Here is a 19,595-nt window from a genome sequence, read left to right as displayed (position 1 = left end):
AGTAAATATGCAGGCACTCACTAATCACTTAAGAAATAAAAATTGAAAAACAATGCCATGAAATTATTTGCATTCCCCATTCTTTTAAAAAAAATGAAATCGTTGTACTTTACAAATTTTTTTAACTCAATATATAAGATAAACATATTAGACAATATTATTTTAGAAATCAGAGTTGAATAAGTTACCCATATTACAGAACAAGCAGAGGGAAAATATAAAAGAGAAGTTAAGTCATGAAAAAATAACACACTGGTTTAAATTGTCTCATTAGGGTTTCAAATGGAGGAGAGGCAATTTTCAAAAAAGTAACGGCTGAGATTTTTCTATAATTGATGAAAGACTTGAATTCACTGATGTAGGAACCAGAATATATATCAAGAAGGTTGAATAATAAGAAATATACACCAAGACATATTAAGATAAAACTACAGACCTCTAAAGATAAGATTGTTTACAGCAGTATCTCTTGTAAACATACAAAATTCAAAACAACACAAAGGGATGAAAAATTGTAACATACACATAATTTGGAATACTGTTGGCACTGAAAACAATCACATTGAATAAATCTCATAAACATAACATTAAGTGAAAATTAGTATGAAATTAATTATATAAGGTTTAAAAATATTTAAACTTAAGTAAAAATTTAGAAGGAGTTTACCTATTGGACGAAGGCAGGGGGTGTGAACAAGGAATGAAACACAAGCAAAATGATCACCCATATTTCCTGTGTTAGTTGTGCTTGTTTTTTTTTTTTTTTCAGACATTTTCACTGTTTTTTTTTTCCTTTATTTATTATTTTTTCCCCTTTTCCCTTCCCCTTTCCCTGGACTTCACTGGGTTTTGAAAACTTTTGGCAGTTACTTTCTTTTCCTCTAAGATTTAACTTTCTCCTGGTTTCCATTGTTGCTGATGAGAAGTTAGATGTCAGTCTTATCACTGTTACTTGATGTTGCTTTTTTATTTTTATTTTTTTGAGACAGAGTCTTGCTCTGTCACCCAGGCTGGAGTTCAGTGGCGCGATCTTGGCTCACTGCAACCTCTGCTTCCCGGCTTCAACTGATTCTCCTGCCTCAGCCTCTTGAGTAGCTGGGATTACAGGCGTGCACCACCACACTTGGCTAATTTTTGTATTTTTAGTAGAGATGGGGTTTCATCATGTTGGTCAGGCTGGTCTCAAACTCCTGACCTCGTGACCTGCCCGCCTTGGACTCCCAAAGTGCTGGGATTATAGGCGTGAGTTACCGTGCCCGACCTTGATGTTTTCTGTCTTTTTTTCTGGCTGCTTTTAAGATTTTATCTTTTGTCTTTCTGTACTTTCACTGTTATGCATCAAGAAATGGGTTTCTTTTCACTTATTCTGCTTTGAGTTTCTTTAATGTGTCAATGGATGTCCTTCACAGGTTCTAAGAAATTCTGTCATTATCTTCCTGAATGTTGCCTTTTTCCTATCTTTCTTTCCTCTTTTTCTCTCTGGAACTCTAAACATAATCAATCCTCATTATTTGCGGATTGCATATTTCCAGATTCACCTACTTGCTAAAATGTATTTATAATCTCCAAATTAATCTTATTTTCATGGTCATTGATGGACATGCTCAGAGTGGCAAAAAATTTGGGTCACCTCATGTACAAGTTTCTAGCTGAGGTCAAACAAGGTGATGCTCTCCCTTCTTGCTTCAGCTCTCATACTGTAAACAAATGCCCTTTTTGCTATCTATTCAGGGCTCTGGTTTTGTTTTTTGCATTTTTGTGCTTTTTCTTTGTGAGTTCTCTGTTTACAGTGGCCCCCAAGCATAGTGCTGAAGTGCTGTCTAGTGTTTCTTGGTGCAAGAAGGCTGTGAATATCCGTGTGTTAAATAAGCTTCATTCAGGCATGACTTACGGTGCTGCTGGCCATGAATGTATTAAGTGAGGTGCCTTTAAACAAAAACACGCATAAAACAAAATTACGTATTGATTAATTAATGAAAAAATGTGAACAGATGCTCACAGGAACTTTTTATTTCTCCCAGGAACAATGGTTCAGTATTAACTAATCCAGTATTCACAGTGGCTTTATAGAACATAAATCTTGCCAATAATGAGAAGTGACTGTATGAGAACATCTTCTATCTTCTGTATACCTCACTTTCTCTTTTTTATTTTCTATTGTTTTATCTCTCTGTGCAGCATGATAGATAATTTATTGTGACCTCATTTCTAGGTCATTATTTGCCCTTTAGCTGCACCGTGTGACTACTGAAGTATTGAGTTTTTTTTGTTTCTTTGTTTTTTTATTATTATTATTATATTTTAAGTTCTAGGGTACATGTGCACAATGTGCAGGTTTGTTACATATGTACACCTGTGCCATGTTGGTGTGCTGCACCCATTAACTCATCATTTACATTAGGTATATCTTCTAATGCTATCCCTCCCCCTTCCCCCCACCCCAAGACAGGCCCTGGTGTGTGATGTTCCCCTTCCTGTGTCCAAGTGTTCTCATTGTTCAATTCCCACCTATGAGTGAGAACATGCAGTGTTTGGTTTTTTGTCCTTGCGATAGTTTGCTGAGAATGATGGTTTCCAGCTTCATCCATGTCCCTACAACTGAGATGAACTCATCCTTTTTTACAGCTGCATGGTATTCCATGATGTATATGTGCCACATTTTCTTAATCCAGTCTATCATTGATGGACATTTGGGTTGGTTCCAAGTCTTTGCTATTGTGAATAGTGCCACAATAAACATACGTGTGCATGTGCATGTGTCTTTATAGCAGCATGATTTATAATCCTTTGGGTATATACCCAGTAATGGGATGGCTGGGTCAAATCGTATTTCTAGTTCTAGATCCTTGAGGAATCGCCACACTGTCTTCCACAATGGTTGAACTAGTTTATAGTCCCACCAACAGTGTAAAAGTGTTCCTATTTCTCCACATCCTCTCCAGCACCTGTTGTTTCCTGACTTTTTAATGAGTGCCATGCTAACTGGTGTGAGATGGTATCTCATTGTGGTTTTGATTTGCATTTCTCTGATGGCCAGTGATGATGAACATTTTTTCATGTGTCTGCTGGCTGCATAAATGTCTTCTTTTGAGAAGTGTCTGTTCATATCCTTTGCCCACTTCTTGATGGAGATGTTTGTTTTTTTCTTGTAAATTTGTTTGAGTTCTTTGTAGATTCTGGATATTAGCCCTTTGTCAGGTGAGTAGATTGCAAAATTTTTTTTCCATTCTGTAGGTTGCCTGTTCACTCTGATGGTAGTTTCTTTTGCTGTGCAGAAGCTCTTTAGTTTAATTAGATCCCACTTGTCAATTTTGGCTTCTGTTGCCATTGCTTTTGGTGTTTTAGACATGAAGTCCTTGCCCATGCCTATGTCCTGAATGATATTTCCTAGGTTTTATTCTAGGGTTTTTATGGTTTTAGGTCTAGGAAGTTCTGACCAGGGCAATCAGGCAGGAGAAAAAAACAAAGGGTATTCAATTAGGAAAAGAAGAAGTCAAATTGTCCCTGTTTGCAGATCACATGATTGTATATTTAGAAAACCCCATTGTCTCAGCCCAAAACCCCCTTAAGCTGGTAAGCAACTTCGGCAAAGTCTCAGGATACAAAATCAGTGTGCAAAAATCACCAGCATTCTTATACACCAATAACAGACAGAGAGCCAAATCATGAGTGAACTCCCATTCACAATTGCTTCAAAGAGAATAAAATACCTAAGAATCCAACTTACAAGAGATGTGAAGGACCTCTTCAAGGAGAACTACAAACCACTGCTCAAGGAAATAAAAGAGGACACAAACAAATGCAAGAACATTCCATGCTCATGGGTAGGAAGAATCAATATCGTGAAAATGGCCATAGTGCCCAACGTAATTTATAGATTCAATGCCATCCCCATCAAGCTACCAATGACTTTCTTCACAGAATTGGAAAAAAACGACTTTAAAGTTCATATGGAACCAAAAAAGAGCCCACATTGCCAAGACAATCCTAAGCCAAAAGAACAAAGCTGGAGGCATCACGCTACCTGACTTCAAACTATACTACAAGGCTACAGTAACCAAAACAGCATGGTACTGGTACCAAAACAGAGATATAGATCAATGGAACAGAACAGAGCCCTCAGAAATAATACCACACATCTACAACCATGTGATCTTTGACAAACCTGACAAAAACAAGAGATGGGGAAAGGATTCCCTATTTAATAAATGGTGCTGGGAAAACTGGCTAGCCATATGCAGAAAGCTGAAACTGGATCCCTTCCTTACACCTTACATAAAAATTAATTCAAGATGGATTAAAGACTTAAATGTTAGACCTAAAACCATGCATTTCCCATTCTTACTCCATTTCCCTCCTATTCTTTTCTCTGCCACACATTGCCAGTCAAATCCACTATTCTGAGTTATTTAGAGTTTATCATCCTACGCATGTTGTTATACTTTTACTACATAAATAATTTACACGTTAGAGTTCCATTGCAGAAAACAGACTCCGCTTTAGCTAGGTTGAAAAAGGGATGTCTTACTACATATTAAATAGCTTGTAAAACAGGAAGGGCTAAAGCACTCGGCTTTAGGCTATGTTTCCAGGAATGACTCCAGAACATATTACCTACAAAGCATTTGGGTAATGTGCTGTCATTGCTGCCAGAAGTTGCTGATAGAGGAGGTTGCTATCCCTACTGCTGATGAAAGAATTGAAAATTACTCCGTTGGGAAAAGAGCTGTTTGAAGCTGTCAAATTAGGAAATTTCTGCCACCATGCTGACTACAAAACTACCAGTTAGGAAAATGGATGCCTAGCACTCAGCCTATTTGCTCATGCTGTAGATTTTATATTCAGGTCTAATGTCATCAGGATGCATACAATGAGAAAATCCTCAATTGTATCTGGAACTCTAGTTCAGGCAGTCAGACAAGAGGTTAATATCCAAATTATATAAGGGAATTCTACAATTCCCTTATTCAATAGCAAACACACACACACACACACACACACACACACACACAACACACCAGTTTAATAATGGACAAATTACTTAAATAGATGTTTCTCCAAAGAAGACATATAAATGGCCATCAAGTGTATGAAAAGGTGCTCAGCATCACTAATTATCAGGGAAACAAAAATCAAAACCACAATGAGATATCATCTCACATTTGTCAGGCTATTACCAAAAGCAGAAAAGATAACAAGCATTTGTGAGCATATAGAGATATTGGAACCCTTGTAACAGTGTTTGTGGAAATTTAAAATGGTGAAATGACTAGGGAAAACAGAATAGAGGTTTCTCAAAAAATTAAAAATAGAGCTACTATACAATTCAGCAATCTCATTGCTGGATATATAACTAAAAGCATTAAAATGAAGATCTCAAAGAGACATCTGAACTCCCATGTTCATTACAACATTATTAACAATGGCCAACACCCAACAACCTAATGTCCATTGCAAGATGAACGAAAAAAATGTGATATATACATACAATGATGTATCACTGTATTCAGCTTTGAAAAGAAGAAGGTCCTGCCATATGTGACAACTTGGATGAACCTGGAGTATATTATGCTAAGTACAATAAACCAGTCATAGAAGGTGAAATACTGCATGATTCCACATACATAAAGTGTCTATAATAGTCAAACTCATAGAAATAGAGAATAGAATGGCAGTTGCTAGGGGCTAGATGGGGAGAGGAAGATAGAAAATTGTTGCTGAATGGGTATAAAGTTTAGGTTAGGCAAGATGAATAAGTTTTAGAAACCTGTAGAACACCATGCCTATGGCTAACAATACTATATTATGCACTTTAAAAGTTTGTTTCCAGGATATGATCCTGCAGAACATTATGTTAAGCAAAATAAGCCAGGCACAGAAAGACAAATACTCTGTGTTCTCCCTCATACGTGGGAGAGAAAAAAAATATCTCATAGAAGTAGAGAATAGAATACTGATTATCACAGGATGAGAAGGGGAACAGAGAAAGAGAACAGGAAAAGAATGGTTAATGGATACAGAATTACAACTAGATAGAAGGAATGAGTTCTAGTGTTCTACAACACTGTAGGATGACTATAGCTAATAACTTCCTGTATATCTTCAAACAGCCAGAGGAGAGAATTTTGAATATTTCCAACACCAAGAAATGACAAATGGTTGAGATGATGGATGCTCTCATTATGCTGAATTGCTCATTACACATTGTATCCATGTATCAAAATATCACTCAGTACCCCATAAATGTTTATAGTTATGATGTGTCAATTAAAAAATAAATAAATATAGATCTTATGCTACATGTTCTCACCATAAAAAGGGGGTATATAAGGTGATAGATGTGTTTATTACCTTGATCGTGGTAATGATTTTTATGGGAATATCTGTATGTCCAAAATTATAAAACTGTATATATTAAATATGTACAGTTTTTATATATTAATTATATTTTAATAAAACTCAATTTAAAAAAAAGATGATAACCCAGTAATGACATGGAATCTGTGTGGACAAAAAGAAAGAAAAATTACTAATTTAGGGATAAAATTTAAACACTAAGGTATAAGACTCAAAAGAATTTTAGAAGTAAATTTTTTGCCTGTAGAGGTAAAAGTTAGAAAATTGTGTTTTTCTTGAAATGAAAGATATTGGGCTGTTATTACCTGTGAAGCCATAATTTCACTGTTCAGGAATTCTATAACTAGGGACTTTGTCATTTTTTGTGCAATCTCAGTATGGTTTGGATTATGAAAAAAGCATATCACACTGGGTAGCAACCTGTTTAAGATTTATTTCTGAGAAAAAGTTAATAAATCTTCTGGCAGCCCTTTGAAATTTATCATAGTTGAAAAAGATTCCCAGCTGAAAACACTTGAACTGTTTTCTTTAATAATCTACAAATGTTTTATCACCTTGTCACGTGATGGATAGCATTCAGAAATAAAGTAAAAGCAACTCTAAGTGCCCAGAAATTATGCAAGGTTTCGCTCTTTTGAAAGAAGCTCTTAATGTGGCAGTAATATATTGAAAGGTTGGTTTCTAAGCATAAATCTGGAGTCTGTTTCTAAGGATTAGGACAAGATGTCATGCGTTGCGTATGTTTTTAAAATTTGCTATAAATTAGTAATAACAATAAAGATCTACTCCGTCTGTGGTTGGATGAATCATATGACCATGTAAATAGTATGACTGAGTGTATGAGATAAATACAGGAGAATTGTCTTGGCATCTTAAGGAAGCCCAATAAATGATACCCCCCATCCCCACCTGAGTTCTGAATGTAATAAAAATGAGATTAGAAATGAGGCCATTGGAAAACATGAATGAGCGTGAAGGACATTATGTTAATGAAATAAGCCAGGAACAGAAAGATAAATAGCACACGTTCTCACTCATATGTGAAAGCTTAAAAGGTTTATCTCATAGAAGTAGAAAGGAAAATCGTGGTTACGAGAGTCTGGAAAAGGGCGGGAGGCATGAAGGGAGGTAGGTTAATAGGTACAAAAATACAATTAGAAGAAATAAGTTCTTATGTTTGACAGGACAGTAGGGTGATTATAGTTAATGAGAATTTCTAGTATATTTCAAAATAGCTAGAAGAGAGGATTCTTAATATTCCCAACACAAGAAGCACCACATATTTGAGGTGATAGATATGCTCATTACTCTAATCTGATCACTATACATTATATGTATCAAAACATCACTATGTATCTCATAAATATGTACAATTATATCTTCATTAAAAAATGAATTTTTTAAACGAAATGAGGGCATTGAAGGACGAATGTTTTGTTTTCAAAGACTGAGTTGTAGGAGGTACTATACAGTGTGGGAAGCAGGAGAGGATAAGCTTCCTAGTTGACTTACAGACTTAGTCCTAGTCACAGAAGACACTGCAACCCCACATGCTTGCCCTATGTGAGCCAGGCCCCCTACATGTATAACATGGGCAGCTGAAACAGGGCCGTATGTTCTCTGTGGTCAGGCTGGCCCCCAGTGAGGAAAACAGAAATATGTGAGCTGAACCAAGCACACCCCACTTCTTCTCAAATTACAACAAGTCCATCACTTCCACTGCCTCATCTCCTACTTCTGTGGGGAGTGACTGGGAAGGTAATAAGAGTCTCTCCTACTGACTCCAGAAGTGAAGAAGAATAGGTCTGCCCTGATGGTGCTCAGCTTTGCATTCTCCTAGCTCTCTGGGTTAATGCCATGGTCCCATCAGGACTGTGGCTATTTTCCTAGAGGAAGGAAACTCAATAACAGTCAGGATGTCCAACTTCAGTCTTGACTGGATTGCATCCCCAATGCTAACTACTACCCTTTTGGATAGACTTCGGAGAGCATTCTCTGGTTACAACTGCTGCGTAACTAAGTACTCAAAACATAGTGATGTACAATAACTTTTCAATGCTCACATAACAAAGCAGTGTGAATATCTTACACATGCTCCACCATCTCTGGGGTCTTGGCTGGAGCAATTTAACAGCTGGGGGTAACCACACAGATGGGGAATCACTGAGAGGCATCTTCATGCACACGGCTAGTGATTGGTCCTACGTGGTTGAATCCGTGGTATGAGACCTCAACTGATTCTGTCAACCTGAGCACCTACAGGTTACTACACCAGGTGGTTGGACTTCCTATGTAGCAACTCATGACTCCAAAACAAATGTGCCAAGAGAATCAGGAGGATGCAGTATGGCTTTTTCTACCTAGCCCTGGAAGTTAGGAACTTCACTTTCTCTGTGTTATATTGTTTACAAGCTAGTCACTGAAAGGGCCCAGATTCAAGATAAAAAGACATAAGCCCCCAACTCTTATAAAAGGAGTACCAAAAAATTTTCAGAAAATTTTAAGACCTCCACAGTTCAATAGTTGTTAGTATTGATTTTGTCCCATATGGATCTAAAAATAGTCAGAACAACAAATTAATTAGTTCCAAGACAAGTCTGCCACCAAAGCCAAAAATTATTTCTCTATCTCATTTCCTAACCAAACTGTGTCCAGTTAAGAATTTCAACAGAGCATATCAGAAGATCCTCAGTGAAACTGAATTACAATAAGATATTAAAATAATAAATTGCCTAAAGATGTTCTGATAATAAAATTCCAACAATATAGAAAATGTCCCGTATGTTGGATATAGTCTCATTAACAATATTTTCAGAAAGAAATTAAATGCAAATTCTAAAAGTGTTCAAGTCCAAAGACTTCAAAATCCAAAAGAATTTAAATCCAAAATAAAAATGACTTGACCGTGTAGGACAAAAAAAATTAATTTATCCCCAGTTTCTTTTTCTGCTCACACTCAACTAAAAAACAGAAACAATGATAACAGCAACAAAATAATAATAATAACTGGACAAATTTGAAGTTCTTTCTTCTAAATAATCAGACAGATTTGAAGTTCTTTCATCAGCTGCAAGCTAGGCAGTCACTCATTGAAATGACTGAAGTATCTTGAGACCACAGACTTTGTGTTAATTTACTCCCAAGCCTTCCCTCAACCTCTCCAAAGATTTCAGGAGTTCATGTATCTAAAAGGACAAGACTCCACTGAGCATTCTCCTGCGAGGCTTTAGTTTAAAGGCAAGTGACAGGTCCATTTAGAGAAAGAGACTGGAGTGGAGGCAAGCATTGAGCATTTGAGATATCCCAGTGCTAACTCCTCAGGGTCTTTATTCACACACTAATGTGCTTTGTGAATTGAACCATGCAATGAATCTAAGCTTCAGAGAGCTCAAGACAGAGATGCAAGAGAGTTTTTTGTGGTTTGGTTGGTTGGTTGGTTGGTTGGTTGGTTTTTGCGATGGAGTATCGCTCGTCTCACCCAGTCTGGAGTGCAGTGGCACGATCTCGGCTCACTGCAGGCTCCACCACCCGGGTTCAAGTGATTCTCCTGAGTAGCTGGGACTATAGGCGTGTGCCACCACACCTGCCTAATTTTTTTTTTTTTTTTTTTTTTTTTAGTGGAGATGGTGTTTCACCATGTTGGCCAGGCTGGTCTTGAAATCCTGACCTCAGGTGATCCACCCACCTCAGCCTCCCAAAGTGTTGGGATTACAGGTGTGAGCCACCATGCCCAACCCAAGATTTTTAATGTACCTCTGACCCATAGTCAGGTCAGGATGTCTAACCCATTATGCCAGTTGAAAGTCATAAGTTAAAATACTGGCCCTAAGGGTCAGAATTTAAACAGAACATTATAAATTCCATTACCATTATCTTGGCCAAAAGTTAAAGCCAGACATCCAGGCATCCCCAGAAATACAGCTAGAGCTGTCACAAATCAGCCATAAATTACCTTAATTACAGTGTCTCTTTTAAAGAGTTCAAAGATGATAACTGCGCTGTCTCTATACCCAGCACATTTAGAAAACAAAGCAATATGCAGCCCCTAATGAAGTTAATGAAGCAAAATTTTATTCTTATTACCCAGTGGTTAGTAATGACAAAAATCATAACAGAAACTCAATGGCACTGAGGGAGGAAGGATAAATGGAGAAAATTATTTCTTTCAGCCCTACCAGACACCCACCCAATCTATGCCAGTGGTCCATGACCAATTAAATTTACAGTAAGGATAAATTAACCATCAAGAAGTTATGTCTGCCATTATGTTTGCCTTATATACAAACATTAATCACTTCTGTCAAAGACTGGCATGTAACATTTAATAGTCAGTTGTGATTTGAATTGTGTCTCCCCAAAATATATGCTGACATCCTAACCCATGGTATGTGTCAATGTGACTTTATTTGGAAATGGGGTCTGGAAGGAGTTAAGACGTAATTTAGTTGAGGTCACAATGGAGAAGGGTGGGCCTTTAATCAAATATGACTGGTGCTCTTATAGGAAGAGGAAAAGAGACACAAAGACAGATACACAAGGAGACCATGATGAGGCAGAGGCAAGAGATCACAGTGATGCCTCTATGAGCCAAGAAAATCTAAGAACTGCCAGCCATCACCAGAAGCTAAAAGAGAAGCCTGAAACATATTCTGCCTCAGAGCCTCTGGGAGGAATCATCCCGGGAGACATCTTGATATCAGATTTCCAGCCTCCAAAACTGTGAGGCAACAAATAACCTGTCATTTTAAGCCACCAGTTTGTAGTCACTTGTTCCAGCAGCCCTAGGAAGCTAACACACAGTCAGCCTCCATTTTTTGATGTTTGACCACACACAGGTTTGAACCCTCACCTCTCCATTTTCCTTCTACTCTGTACCTGGGAAAGTTGATAACCATGTTGAGGTGCTCCCTCCTTTGGTGTCAATGGGAATTTCAAACTACCTATGGGAACACTCACTCCTTCTCCATCACTGACCTCAGTAAAAACCCCAGGCCCAACAACTTTGTCCGTTCTCTCAAACCATTTTTGAACCCACCAAGGAGCCACCCTGTTCTCGCAAGAAAGCCTTGTTATATGAGCAATAAACCTTTCTATATTGTCTTGGTGTGTGTGTGTGTGTGTGTGTGTGTGACCAGTCTTCACATTTGGACAAAATTTGGGGTAAGGGACCTTTTCCTTTCTTCAGGATAACCAAATATGGAAGGCATTTGCCTTATTGCAAAGTTGAAAATATTTCAACATTGGCAATCCTATTCCTGAGTCTTATTTGTAGCACAACTCTATCCCCGTCAGCACATTCACAGTTTCTTCCTTTCTGTCCCACTTACAGCCCCATGGTTCAGCTATCCCAGAATTGCACTGAGAGTGAGCTCTGTTTAGTGACAGAGGCATCCAGTTTTCTTGTGAGGAGGAAATGTAGTCCGTCGCTCAATCATGCCTGTCTGGGAAAGGTGCATGCCATTGGTGCAGCCCATACATGTTTGCTAACACTGGCTTGACTCCCTGACCTGCCTGTATTTGCCCTGCCCCAAACAATCTGGACACCATTGGATGGAAGCCATTTGTTAAGTACACACTTGCCTTGACAGCAACTGCAAAACATCTGCAAGTAAAGCTGCCATAAGCTCCAATCACTGGGCAAAGTTAACACTACTTGCGCTGTGAGTCACAGAGCCATAAGCCATATGGACTTGTCCAGTGCATGCATGACACAAGCTGCCACCATCCACAAGAGCACCTCCTAGACTGGCCCTAACAGAGCTGCTCCAACTTGCCACAGAATATTTACTCTTTGATTTTATTTCTCAACATTTGCAACATGAGCGCCAGGCATTGAAGTCTGAGAGGAAAATTCAAGAAATAACAATTTTCTTCCCTTCTCCACGCTGAGCAAACTGACAAATAAGGTACTTCTAAAGCAAATAGAATTCAGTGTTACTTTAGTAATTTATATATACTTAAATATTTCATAAGTACTCATATATACATATTCATAGTATATATACTTAAATATTACTTTATTATTGAAACAGGCTAAAATGGGGCTTAGGTTAGTGTGAGGGATGAAAAGGCTTGAGGCAGTTGTAGACAGACGTACCCATCCCGTCCTAGGCAGCACTGGGTTACTCATGGGATCTACTCCCCCACCTCCAATTCCAGCAATGGCCAAGGTCCTCACCTCCTCACCACTGCATTGGTGGATTTTCCTCACATTCAAAGCAAGTGTTTGCCAACACCCTATTCCATCATATGTCAATCTCACATCAATGTTAGAGATCACATGAATGATCTGATCATGGCATAGGAGTAACAATCCCGCAAAACCAAAGCAAAACCTTCTTTGACTTGCAAATGTTTCATACAGAAACTATAATGGGGATTTTAAGTTTTATAATCAATTTTATTTTACTTACAACTCGAGGAAACAAAGATTTTGTAACCTCTTCAAAAGTAAGATTGATGTTGGAGAAAAATTTTCCTAGATCTTTAAAATGACAGCAAACATTCATTTTATCAATACAGGAGAAATTCTAGAGAATCACATAACAAGTGGTTCTTAACTGGGGTTGATTATCCCCTAAGGGACATTGGGCAATATTTGGAGACATTTTTGGTTGTCTCAACTGGGGCAGGTGCTGCTGGAATCTAGTGGGTGAAAGCCAAGATGCTGCTAAACATCCTAAACTGTACAGGACGCTTCTCCATAACAAAGAATTATCTGACCCAGAATGTCAATAGTACTGAGGTTGAGAAATCCTTCCTTAAGAGATAACACAGGACTGTGTTTCACTAACTATTTAACTATTTATTTTTAGAATATCACCTAATTCAACATATGTCATACTAGTAAAGATATCATAATCCAATTATCTTGGGACACAAGTTGCTTTTTCAGAAGGCAGCACAGAACAAGGAAGCTCTGCAGCTGTTCCAGGCTGTGTAGCAGCAATCCTACTACCTGGACCATCTCATATTTCCAGATGTGTCTTAATAGAGACAGATGCCAGGAGGAGCTTCTGGTAAGCCCCAGCAAGAGGCTGTGGCTAGATCTCTAGGTTTGGAAGAAGGCATGTCATCTGCAAAAAAATAACTACATACACCATTTGTAAAACAGTCCCTGATTTACTACTGGGTTATAGTGGAATCAGAGATATGAAGTCATCAAGTGACTTCATGGACAAAAATATTATATTGTGTACTCTCAGAAACACCAAGTTATAGGTGGACTCAGCCATAATCTATATAGTACAATGGACTAATCAAACCCAATATCAAACATGAGCATGAGCAGGTTCAGAGGTCACAAGTAAGTTGCATAAACTGCTGACCTAGACTCTCATGTCACCTGCCAGTAGTGAACAGGTATCTGTTCTAAGCTCATCCTACGGCATCATGGCAGCAGGGCGTGGGGTGAGTAAAAGCAAAGAAAAAGAATCAAAAGCTCAAGCTTTGTTCATGAAACAGCGAGCCTGCTAGAAATTTCGGTGCATATCAAGAACTAATGGTAGCTGGCTGAATGGCACAGTGGCTCACGCCTGTTAATCTCAGCGCTTTAGGAGGCCAAGTTGGGCAGATCACTTGAGACCAGGAGTTTGAGACCAGCCTGGCCAACATAGCGAAAACCCGTCTCTACTAAAAATACAAAAAATTAGCTGGGCATGGTGGCACATGCCTATAATCCCAGCTATTTGGGAGGCTGAGGCACAAGAATTGCTTAATCCTTGGAGGTGGAGTTTGCAGTGATCTGAAATTGCATCACTGCACTACTCCAGCCTGGGTGACAGCAAGACCTGGTCTAAAAAAAAAAAAAGAATGGTTGCTTATCTACAATCCAATGGCCAGAGGTTCAGGCAATGTGCCTGGCCATCCACTTTGTGTGAAAACAGATATGGCTAAAATAAGGGTATATCATGGGGAGTGCTGAATGTGCAGTCAGAGGCCTAGGAAGAGCAGGCCTGGTAGATTGGATTCAGAGAGGTCTGCGGAGAGGCATGCAGACGAGATGCATGGGAGGCATGGAGTGGGAACAAAGTGTGGAGATCCTTCTAAATCAGGTTACTGCCCACAGAAGCAGCTACTGCCAAAGAGACACTCATCAAGCAAGTAGACAAGATAAATTAAAAAATAAACGTTAGTCTAACTCCATTCTCAGTCATCCCGGTGCTTATGCAATGGGCTCAGATGAAGCAGCCATGGTGGCAGAGATGCATGGGTCCAATGGCAAGAGATTCCTTAGGTCAAGGGTGAATTAGCTACAGCAGCTGCTGAAGCTCTGTCATGCCACCATCAGGAACCAATGCTGAGAGCTTCTCTCAGAAGGTCTATATTGGACGTTATTTGGAAATGATTCTATCAGATCCCTTCCATTCTTCCAACTAATACCTAATCTTGGATGGGATAAACCCGTATTCCAGGTAAAAGTCTGCCTTTCCTGTCTGTAATATCTCAGCAAGCACTCTTATCCAAAGAGATATCTTTAGATAAGACACCTTATTCTTATTCTTTGCTACATATTTCTGTAGCAAAGAATGTCTACTCTGCTCACATAGGATCCTGCATACGATCAACTCATTCTCAGATACCCACTTTATAGCAATGGAGGTGAAGCAGTGGACATATGACAAAGGCATACCCCACCCCGGTCCTACCTCCTCCCACAGCACGCAAGAGCCATGGCCTGTGATAAAGCAGGCTTTGTAGATGCAGGGAGTCATGAGCTTCAACATGACACCCTGCAAGGGGATGGGGTACTATCTTTTATTATGCAATACACACATTATATGAACGGTCATTATATGGCCCTCAAAATGTAAAATACATGTGTCTAGGTAGAGAAAGGGGGAAGTAGCCATTCACTGACATCCACATTCAAGGGATTTGTACTTCCAATGTGCACAAATATAGTCTCTGTGGGTGCAGCATTCCTGATTCCCAGAAGAAATCACTTCCACCAAGAGGAACAAGGTGGATTGCACTAAACTTAAGGTTATTACTGCTCAGTTTATGTTCTTTGTGCTAGTGAAGTAACTAGCTAAGAAAGAAGTTGCTGTATTAGCAGGAGCAATTAACTGTAATCATGAAGAAATAGGGCTGCTGCTACATAATTGAGACAGAGCAGAAGATATTTTGCACTCTGGTGATCTACCAGGATGTCTTTTGTTACTAGCATTGCTGGATTTAACTCTACTGCCAATCACAGCCGTTAATAAGGGCAAAATAAACAGGGAGTCAGATCCTGCAGCAATGAGAGTTTGAGAAAACCCTCCCTTCACATACACACACACAACCCTCCCTTCACACACACACACAGACACACACACATACACACACCGCTGCCACCACCACCACCACCACCACAAGTGCCAGTCAATGGGGAGGAGAATCTATAACGCTGGTGGAGAAAGGAGATCTTGGGTATGAGAGAGTGTTGGGACCAAGCCTGCAGTGGGAGCTGTCATTGGTCCCACTAGCCTTCCTCAAAGTTTTCTCAGAAAAGAAATGCAATCCTGGAGAAGCCCTGTGTGCACTGAAGGAACTTAATGTGAGAAGCAAGTGTACATGAGCGCCCCTAGGGACTGTCGAGAATGCTTTGTTTTCCGGTGCCCAGACATGTTGCCCCCCATGCCCACCCCTTTCTGGTAAAACTCAAAGAGAACACCTCCTCAAGAAAAATTGCTCTCAGACAAACAGGAACCATTCTGCCTTTGAGACTACTCCTCCCAACCCTCTGAGGGCAGAGTAGAGCCAATAACTGAATTGGGGGTACAAACATTGACCCCTTTGGCTCAAGACGTAACCAACTCTTGTGCAGTTGAGATGTGTGCCACTGGATACCGTCGTCACTCGCCACACATGCCTGTCGAGCACCTGAAGTGAGATACGTTGTTTGCACACTAGATTTCAAAGATTTAGTATAAAAAAGAACATAAGATATTGATATGGTTTGGCTGTGTCCCCACCCAAATCTCAAATTGAATTGTATCTCTCAGAATTCCCACTTGTTGTGGGAGGGACCCATGGGGAGGTAATAGAATCATGTGGGTCGGTCTTTCCCATGCTATTCTCGTGATAGGGAATAAGTCTCATGAGATCTGATAGGTTTATCACAGGTTTCCGTGTTTGCTTCTTCCTCATTCCTCTTGCTGCCTCCATGTAAAAGGGCCTATAAACAACTGGATCTGATGTAAATCTTCAAAATAAAAACATGTAAAGAAAACACAGCACAAACATAACTAACACTATTACATTAAAAAATTATATAAGAACCATATGCTTATCTCATGATATTAGAACACAATGATATGAAGATGTGCGTGGTGCCAGGCAACAACATTAATAATGGTTTTGATCAGAATACTATTAAAAAACACAATTTAAATAATAAAGCTCTTACGTTAGCTCATACTCAGCATTAAGTCTCCATCAAGTTGGAGAAAGATGTTTGTGTTTCACAGATGCCATTCCTGGACTTTATATTTAAGATGATCATCACTGCTTTTGACGAGCAAGCAACATTCACACTTCTTTTAAAATTTGGTTAGGATTCAAATGTTAATGACTTTAAGGCATTCTGAAAAGTGACATCCACTGGGTAGTTTTATATTCTTGATTAGTGTGTATCCTAAAATAACCTTTAGAATTGTTATTCCCTATATTTATTTCAAAAACTTTTTTAAAAATCCTGAAAATTCCTCTCCACCTAAATAATTTAATCCATTATACAGTGACAAAGTATTGTTTTGGTATAAAGGATATGATATTTGGCGTATGATAATTGTTAGCAAAAGTGTATCCTCTGAATGAAGAGTCGATCTCTCAAGAGAAAAGTGATTCACAAAGAATGCTGCCGACAAGCCTGCCTGCATAACCTTATACTACCACATGATGTCCCTCTAATGCCAGGTTCTAAGGATGGAATTAACCCCGTTAGAAGAAATATTGCCAAAAGACATGCTTTGTAGATAAAAACATTCAGTTAGAACAACAGAGCACACAGATCTTACAACATGAGGTGTTTTTAATTGGTTAGTTTATACTGGATCTCACATATCACTTATCAAAAAATGCACCTCTGGTTAAAGAGTCCTGGATATGGGCAAAGCAGTGTGATGAGGACGCCTGGTAAGAAGTGCAAGCAGTTCAGCAGAGTCACGGGTGTGTGAGCATTTGGGTTTTCATTGCCAGATTTGCCTTCAGGCCAAACAGGATATACAAAGAAAAATTATGCCTGGAAATGCTAGAGAGAAATTTTAGAACATGCAAGGCATAGAGAAATTTACAAAGCTTATAGTGAGTCAGAGATCACCTGCAAAGAAGCAAGGATCAGAATATCAGATGTAGCAACAAAAATGGATGCAACAAAAGAAGGAGTAGGATATTTTTAAATATTTAAGGAAAAGAATGTTGGATATAAAATTATATACCCAAGCAAATATCCTTTTAAAATGTTGCTATAGGCCCGGCACGTTGCCTCACGCCTGTAATCCCAGCACTTTGGGAGGCTAAGGCAGGCAGATCGCCTGAGGTCAGGAGTTTGAGACCATCCTGGCCAACATGGTGAAACCCCATCTCTGCTAAAAAAAAAAAAATACAAAAATTAGCCAGGTGTGGTGGCACACGCCTGTAGTCTCAGCTACTCAGGAGGCTGAGGCAGGAGAATCACTTGAACCCAGGAGGCGGAGGTTGCAGTGAGCCAAGACGCACCACTGCACTCCAGCCTGGGTGACAGAGACTCCTTCTCTAAATAAATAAATAAATAAATAATAAAATGTTGCTATAATAAAAAGTTATTTCAGCAATAGATAGTTTCAGAAATTCTTCTCCCTAAACAAGTTCTGTATAAAGTTTCATGAAGGAAATACTAAAATGAGTTGCTGCAAGAGATATGGTAATGTGGATCAAATGAAACCCTCAAGTTTTTTGTGGTCTGAAAATTCAATGCTAAATAATTTTTTTAAAAAAGAATATCCATAAAAAACTCAGTACTCAATTCCTAGAAAATATGAGCAGGTTGATAAAAGAGAATTTAAAAAAACTACTCATACCTTTTATACACGTTGTCTTCATCCTGCCAAGTTCTGGAAAATAAGATTTAGAGAATGGTAACAAAAATTATCAAGTATTTCTAGCCTGAGAAAAAATAAAAGTGTCAACTTTTATAAAAATATGAAAAGAATAAACAAGGTTACTCATTTTCAGAATGCTGAATTAGCAGGCATTGCTTCAAATCTGAAACAGACTTAAAATTGTGAAATTTGAGTCACTGCACATAAAATCTTCGGTATTTGTGGTTTAAATATACATGACACATAAAATTTCTCCTTAAGCAAGATGATGACTATAATCCCTTGTTGTTGTCATACTGTGTCATTAAAAACATTCTGCAATGCTGATGACAAAATACAATCTGGATTTTACAATAATTTATATGTTTGTACCCTGCTGTTCTGGCTAATCTCTATACCCCTAACGCTGCAGCCTCTGGTAATAAAAAAAAACTTACAGACAGGCACTTCTTAACTATTTGTCTTTTCAGAGCTAGGTATCTGCTGTCACCTGTGCCTCTTAATGAGCCCTAGAACCCGCTTCCCTGAGGGAAACTATTCTCTTCTGTTCTTCCCGGAGGACAGGTTTACAGTTGCTTCTATAGCAACCGCTGCTAACTGCTTTCTGACTTTTTAAGCTTCTTAGTAGTGTGGGTTTCTTTGCAAAGATATTATTCTAGAAGTTTCCACCTCTTGAAATCTTGTCTTAAAGAGCTTGGCTTTGTCCATGATAAATCTTCATTCTAAATAAAGCATAGACTGTTGTTTCCCCATTTGCAAGTGTATCTGTGACCTCTCCTGGAAACGCAGAAACGCAGTCAACATGTGAGTCGAGGCAGTTGTTCGGACCTTACTCTTTGAGGCTGAACTACATAGTTCCAGCAGACGTCACCATTTTTATCAGTAAAGGAACCTAAAGGTCTTTCCAGGTTGATAAAAATAATCTTAGCTTTTATGAGGCATCACAAAGTGGAAAGAGTAAACATGCAATAAAGTGTAAAAAATTTTTAATCGTTGAAGTTATAAAGGAATTTGGAAGTCCTCTTATGTAAATTCTCAATTTAAGTAAGCTACTGTGAGTTTATTTCCTAAATATAAAGTTAATTATCTATAGAGATTAGCAAATTGTAACACTTGAGGTTGATTGATAGGAGGGTTTATTGCAACAAAACACTATGAAATGTATATTTTCAG

The 19,595-nt window shown here is 38.7% G+C and overlaps 1 protein-coding gene across 8 annotated transcripts in view; it reads right to left on the bottom strand.

Annotated features, from left to right (window-relative positions):
• The window catches only part of CCDC102B (coiled-coil domain containing 102B), a 372,905-nt gene that overhangs the window by 335,415 nt on the left and 17,895 nt on the right, over window positions 1-19,595 (bottom strand). For all 8 annotated transcript variants that reach the window (XR_010124190.1, XM_063653804.1, XM_063653812.1 and 5 more), the window contains one exon: window positions 18,402-18,434. The gene's annotated coding sequence lies outside the window, so the exon portion shown is untranslated. The remainder of the gene's footprint in view (window positions 1-18,401; window positions 18,435-19,595) is intronic.

The sequence above is a fragment of the Pongo pygmaeus genome, chromosome 17 (genome assembly GCF_028885625.2).
Source record: "Pongo pygmaeus isolate AG05252 chromosome 17, NHGRI_mPonPyg2-v2.0_pri, whole genome shotgun sequence".
Taxonomy (NCBI): Eukaryota; Metazoa; Chordata; class Mammalia; order Primates; family Hominidae; genus Pongo; species Pongo pygmaeus.
Note: the sequence above shows the minus strand (reverse complement) of the source record. Positions and strands in the feature narration are given on the sequence as shown.